The sequence below is a fragment of the Triticum dicoccoides genome, chromosome 1B (assembly GCF_002162155.2).
Source record: "Triticum dicoccoides isolate Atlit2015 ecotype Zavitan chromosome 1B, WEW_v2.0, whole genome shotgun sequence".
Classification (NCBI taxonomy): domain Eukaryota; kingdom Viridiplantae; phylum Streptophyta; class Magnoliopsida; order Poales; family Poaceae; genus Triticum; species Triticum dicoccoides.
Genome location: NC_041381.1, coordinates 220,209,421 through 220,215,836, shown reverse-complemented (window position 1 = coordinate 220,215,836; position 6,416 = coordinate 220,209,421).

The window sequence follows — 6,416 nt, the reverse complement described above, 5'->3', positions numbered from 1 at the left end:
GGGTGGCGCCGGCGGGCCTGCGCGGGCCCGTGATGGGCTCCGCGGGCTGGCGGCGCGGGGCTGGCGGCGGAGGCCACGCGGCGGTCGGCGATTGGCTTGGGGGAGCGGGGCGGACAAGCCCGGTCCGATCCGGACGTGTCCGGCGGCGGAGAGGAGCGGGGCTAGGGTTTCGGGGGAAAACATCTGCGAAAATGGACGGGGAGGACGTTTTTATAGGTAGAGGGAGCTAGGAGAGTCCAAATGAGGAGCGGTTTTCGGCCACGCGATCGTGATCGAACGACCGGGAGCATGGAGGGGAGTTAGATTGGTTTTGGGCCACTTTGGAAGGGTGTTGGGCTGCAAAGAGAAAGAGGGGGTTTCGGGCTACGCGGTTAACCGTTGGAGTATCAAAAGACCTCCAAATGGCACGAAACTTGACAGGCGGTCTACCGGTGCTATACCGAGGCCGCTTGGCAAACCTCGGTCCATTGCGAGAACGTTTAACACCCGCACATGAAAACAAGGTCTGAGAGGGGCGACGGGCGCGTGCGAGAGGTCTGGACTCCGAACGGACAATGGAGAGAACCGGGAGAACCCGAACGGATGCAAGTTTTGAAAAACATGCGGATGAAATGCAGATGATGACATGATAAAATGCAACATGCAAGCAAATGACATGGCAACTACGGCGAATAACTGGCAGACACCTGGCGCATCGAATCCGGGGCATTACATTTGCGTGGAAGGCAATCTTGGCGATTCGGATATGTAGATTCCTTTCTATGTAACCGACTTTGTGTAACCCTAGCCCCCTCCGATGTCTATATAAACCGGAGGGTTTAGTCCATAGGACAACAATCATAATCTCATAGGCTACACTTCTAGGGTTAAGCCCCTACGATCTCGTGGTAGATCAAATCTTGTAATACTCATATTCATCAAGATCAATCAAGCAGGAAGTAGGGTATTACCTCCATAGAGAGGGCCTGAACCTGGGTAAACATTGTGTCCTGTTACCATTAGCCTTAGACGCACACTTTGGGACCCCCTACCCGAGATCCGCCGGTTTTGACACCGACATTGGTGCTTTCATTAAGAGTTCCGCTGTGACGTCGAAGATAGGTTTGATGGCTCGCCTTGTTATCAAGGACAACATCACCTCCGGGGGAGCCCAGCCCTGGCTTTAGTCCAAACCCTCCGGCTGTACGGCTTTACCATGGCCGCCCGATCGGCCGTCGGGCCGACGGTGACTTGTCGGTTCATCAAAAATCGCCTCTGCGTCAGCTCAGAATATTCTGAACAGATGGATCCGATGGAGTTGTCATCTTTAAACAAACTCCTGGATTGCATCGCCGCCTTGGGAGTCGCTATGGACTACGATCGGATTGGGCTTAAACCCGATCAGAGAGAAATTGAATCTCCACCGATCACCCATCAGATAGCGGTAGTGGAGGAACAATGCGACGACTCTTCCCCTATGTTGAGGATGAACTATGTCCAGATCTTTGAGCTCATAGAGCCGGATACTCACCCGCGGGAATACATGCCCCATACTTCGAACTTAGAATCGGACTATGGGCCTGAAAAATTGGTTGATGTCCCGGAGCCTGAACTGTTAAGCTCAGAAGTTTCTCAAGCTCCGGATCCAAGATTGGGTCAGGGTTCGGACTTAAATCCTCCCACCCACCCAGATATAAGCGATCTTACCTACATGAGACAACAGTCCCAGGAAACGTTCCATCACTTTTGGGCCAGATTCCTCCTTGTCAATGACAAGATCAAAGACTGTCGTGATGAAGACGCGATCTCATTATTCGGCAAAAATTGCACGGATGAGGGAATCCTCAATGCAATCAATCGCCGTCATGTATCACACTTTGCTGACTTGGCAACCATAGTACAGAAGTACTGCGCAATGGAAAGTGCCTGGAAAACTCAGGCAGCCTCTTGGGAGCCACTGGTTTCCACTAAACCCATCGTCCAGACAAAAAGGATGCACCCTCGTCGGTCGCCCGATCCAATAACAAAAGAAATCAATGCCCATTATGGGGCACAGAACCGTTCTGGAGGGATGGCTCGATAAGCCATGCAAGATACATACAACACCGGATATCGTACCAACCCACAGCCTTAGAGCATGTTGGATACTCCGGCAGGTGGCCAAGAGCAGCGAGAATCTCCTCACCAAAAATACTGCAGAGCAACATCCCATGGAAGACAACAAACCTACAGTGCTGACAGTCTTTGAGACTTTCGCCTCAAACAATAGGCGCAAAAGAGCACTTCGCGGCCTCGTTGAAGTCTGCCAAGTTGCAGCAATAAACCCCTGGAACGACACGGCCATAACTTTCAATGCTAGTGACGAACCAAAATTCAGAACAGTCCAGGCACCTGCCGCATTGGTCCTCAGTCCAATTGTGGACGGCTTTCGGCTCACCAAAGTGCTCATGGACGGTGGCAGCGGACTAAACCTCATTTATGAGGAAACTCTGAACAAAATGGAAATAGACATGAGCCGCATTGAGCAAAGTAGCATGACCTTCCGAGGAATTATTCCCAGTCAGGAGGCACGGTGTGCGGGAAAAATCACACTTGATGTGGTATTCGGCACGCCGGAGAATTATCAGTTTGAAGAGATAACCTTTCAAGTGGGCCCTTTTAACAGTGGATATCACGCCCTTTTAGGGCGAGATGCATTTGCAAGCTTCCAAGCCATACCCCATTACGGGTACATGAAGCTCAAGATGCCCGGGCCCAATCGAATCCTCACTCTTGCCAGTGATCCGGACATAGCACTCTGCGCCGAAAACAAAACCGCTGCCTTGGCCCTCGAGGCATTATCTGAAGCCTCGCGGCCGAAGAATTAACCGCATTGCGCTCCACGGTGGATAGGGACAACGTGATACTCGACAAGCGATCCAAATCCACCTCCTTTAAACCAGTAGATGAAATAGTCAAATTCCAAGTCCACCCAATGGACTTCAACAATGTAGCCGAATACGAAGCCTTATTGCATGGTCTCCGGATGGTCGTCTCCTTGGGCATACAACGCCTGGAAGTGCATGGGGATTCAAAGCTTGCAACTGTTGGAAATATGCCCTAGAGGCAATAATAAATTAGTTATTATTCTATTTCCTTGTTCATGATAATCGTTTATTATCCATGCTATAATTGTATTGATAGGAAACTCAGATACATGTGTGGGTACATAGACAACACCATGTCGCTAGTGAGCCTCTAGTTGACTAGCTCGTTGATCAATAGATGGTTACAGTTTCCTGACCATGGACATTGGATGTCGTTGATAATGGGATCACATCATTAGCAGAATGATGTGATGGGCAAGACCCAATCCTAAGCCTAGCACAAAGATCGTGTAATTCGTATGCTAAAGCTTTTCTAATGTCAAGTATCTTTTCCTTAGACCATGAGATTGTGCAACTCCCGGATACCGTAGGAATGCTTTGGGTGTACCAAACGTCACAACGTAACTAGGTGGCTATAAAGGTGCACTACAGGTATCTCCGAAAGTGTCTGTTGGGTTGGCACGAATCGAGACTGGGATTTGTCACTCCGTGTAAACGGAGAGGTATCTCTGGGCCCACTCGGTAGGACATCATCATAATGTGCACAATGTGACCAAGGGGTTGATCACGGGATGATGTGTTATGGAACGAGTAAAGAGACTTGCCGGTAACGAGATTGAACAAGGTATCGGTATACCGACGATCGAATCTCGGGCAAGTACAATACCGTTAGACAAAGGGAATTGAATACGGGATTGATTGAATCCTCGACATCGTGGTTCATCCGATGAGATCATCGTGGAACATGTGGGAGCCAACATGGGTATCCAGATCCTGCTGTTGGTTATTGGTCGAAGAGTTGTCTCGGTCATGTCTGCATGGTTCCCGAACCCGTAGGGTCTACACACTTAAGGTTCGATGAAGCTAGGGTTATAAAGGAAGTTTGTATGTGGTTACCAAATGTTGTTCGGAGTCCCGGATGAGATCTCGGACGTCACGAGGAGTTCCAGAATGGTCCGGAGGTAAAGATTTATATATGGGAAGTCCTATTTTGGCCACCAGAAAATGTTCGGGATTTTTCGGTATTGTACCGGGAAGGTTCTAGAAGGTTCCGGAGTGGGTCCCACCTGCATGGGGGGACCCACATGAACGTGGGTAGTGGGGGCAAGGCCCCACACCCCTGGTCAAGGCTCACCAAGATCCCCCCTTAGAAGGAATAAGATCATATCCCGAAGGGATAAGATCAAGATCCCTAAAAAGGGGGGATAACAATCGGTGGGGAAGGAAATGATGTGATTTCTTTCCTCCCACCTTTGCCAACGCCCCAATGAACTTGGGGGGCAAGAAACCAGCCCCCTCCACCCCTATATATAGTGGGGAGGTGCATGGGAGCTTCACCCTTGCCCCTGGCGCAGCCCTGCCCCTCTCCCAAGTCCTCCTCCTCTCTCGCGGTGCTTGGAGAAGCCCTGCAGGAACGCTCCTCCATCACCACCACGCCGTTGTGCTGCTGCTGGATTGAGTCTTCCTCAACCTCTCCCTCTCTCCTTGCTGGATCAAGGCATGGGAGACGTCACCGGGCTGTACGTGTGTTGAACGCGGAGGTGCCGTCCGTTCGGCACTAGGATCTCCGGTAATTTGGATCACGACGAGTACTACTCCTTCAACCCCGTTCTCTTGAACGCTTCTGCTTAGCAATCTACAAGGGTATGTAGATGCGCTCTCCTTCCCCTTGTTGTTGGTTTCTCCATAGATAGATCTTGGTGACACGTAGGAAAATTTTGAATTTCTGCTACGTTCCCCAATAGTGGTATCAGAGCCAGGTTTATTGCGTAGATTCTTTGCACGAGTAGAACACAAAGTAGTTATGGGTGTTGATTTTGTTCAATATGCTTACCGTTACTAGTCCAATCTTGTTTCAACGGTATCGTGGGATGAAGCGGCCCGGACCGACCTTACACATACACTTATGTGAGACAGGTTCCACCGACTGACATGCACTTGGTGCATAAGGTGGCTAGCGGGTGCCAGTCTCTCCCACTTTAGTCGGAACGGATTCGATGAAAAGGGTCCTTATAAAGGGTAAATAGCAATTGGCATATCACATTGTGGTTTTGCGTAGGTAAGAAACATTCTTGCTAGAAACCCATAGCAGCCACGTGAAACATGCAAACGACAATTAGAGGACGTCTAACTTGTTTTTGTAGGGTATGCTATGTGATGTGATATGGCCAAGAAGAATGTGATGAATGATATGTGATGTATGAAATTGATCATGTTCTTGTAATAGGAATCACGACTTGCATGTCGATGAGTATGACAACCGTCAGGAGCCATAGGAGTTGTCTTTATTTATTTTATGACCTGCGTGTCATTGAACAACGCCATGTAATTACTTCACTTTATTGCTAACCGGTAGCCATAGTAGTAGAAGTAATAAGTTGGCGAGACAACTTCATGGAGACACAATGATGGAGATCATGATGATGGAGATCATGGTGTCATGCCGGTGACGATGATGATCATGGAGCCCCGAAGATGGAGATCAAAAGGAGCAAAATGATATTGGCCATATCATGTCACTATTTGATTGCATGTGATGTTTATCATGTTTATGCATCTTATTTGCTTAGAACGACGGTAGTAAATAAGATGATCCCTCATTAAAATTTCAAGAAAGTGTTCCCCCTAACTGTGCACCATTGCGAAAGTTCGTCGTTTCGAAGCACCACGTCATGATCGGGTGTGATAGATTCTTACGTTCACATACAATGGGTGTAAGCCAGATTTACACACGAGAAACACTTAGGTTAACTTGACGAGCCTAGCATGTACGAACATGGCCTTGGAACACAAGAGACCGAAAGGTCGAGCATGAGTCGTATAGTAGATACGATCAACATGAAGATGTTCACCGATGATGACTAGTCTGTCTCACATGATGATCGGACACGGCCTAGTTGACTCGGATCATGTAATCACTTAGATGACTAGAGGGATGTCTATGTGAGTGGGAGTTCATAAGACGAACTTAATTATCCTGAACATAGTCAAAACCCTTTGCAAATTATGTCATAGCTCGCGCTTTAGTTCTACTGTTTTAGATATGTTCCTAGAGAAAATATAGTTGAAAGTTGACAGTAGCGATTCTGCGGACAATAGAAAGCTCATGTCCTTAATGCACCGCTCAGTGTGCTGAACCCCAAACGTCGTCTGTGGATGTTGCGAACATCGGACATACACATTTTGATAACTACGTGATAGTTCAGTTAAACAGTTTAGAGTTGAGGCACCAAAGACGTTTTCGAAACATCGCGGAACATATGAGATGTTTCGAGGGCTGAAATTGGGATTTCGGGCTCGTGCCCACGTCAAGAGGTATAAGACCTCCGACGATTTTCTTAGCCTGCAAAC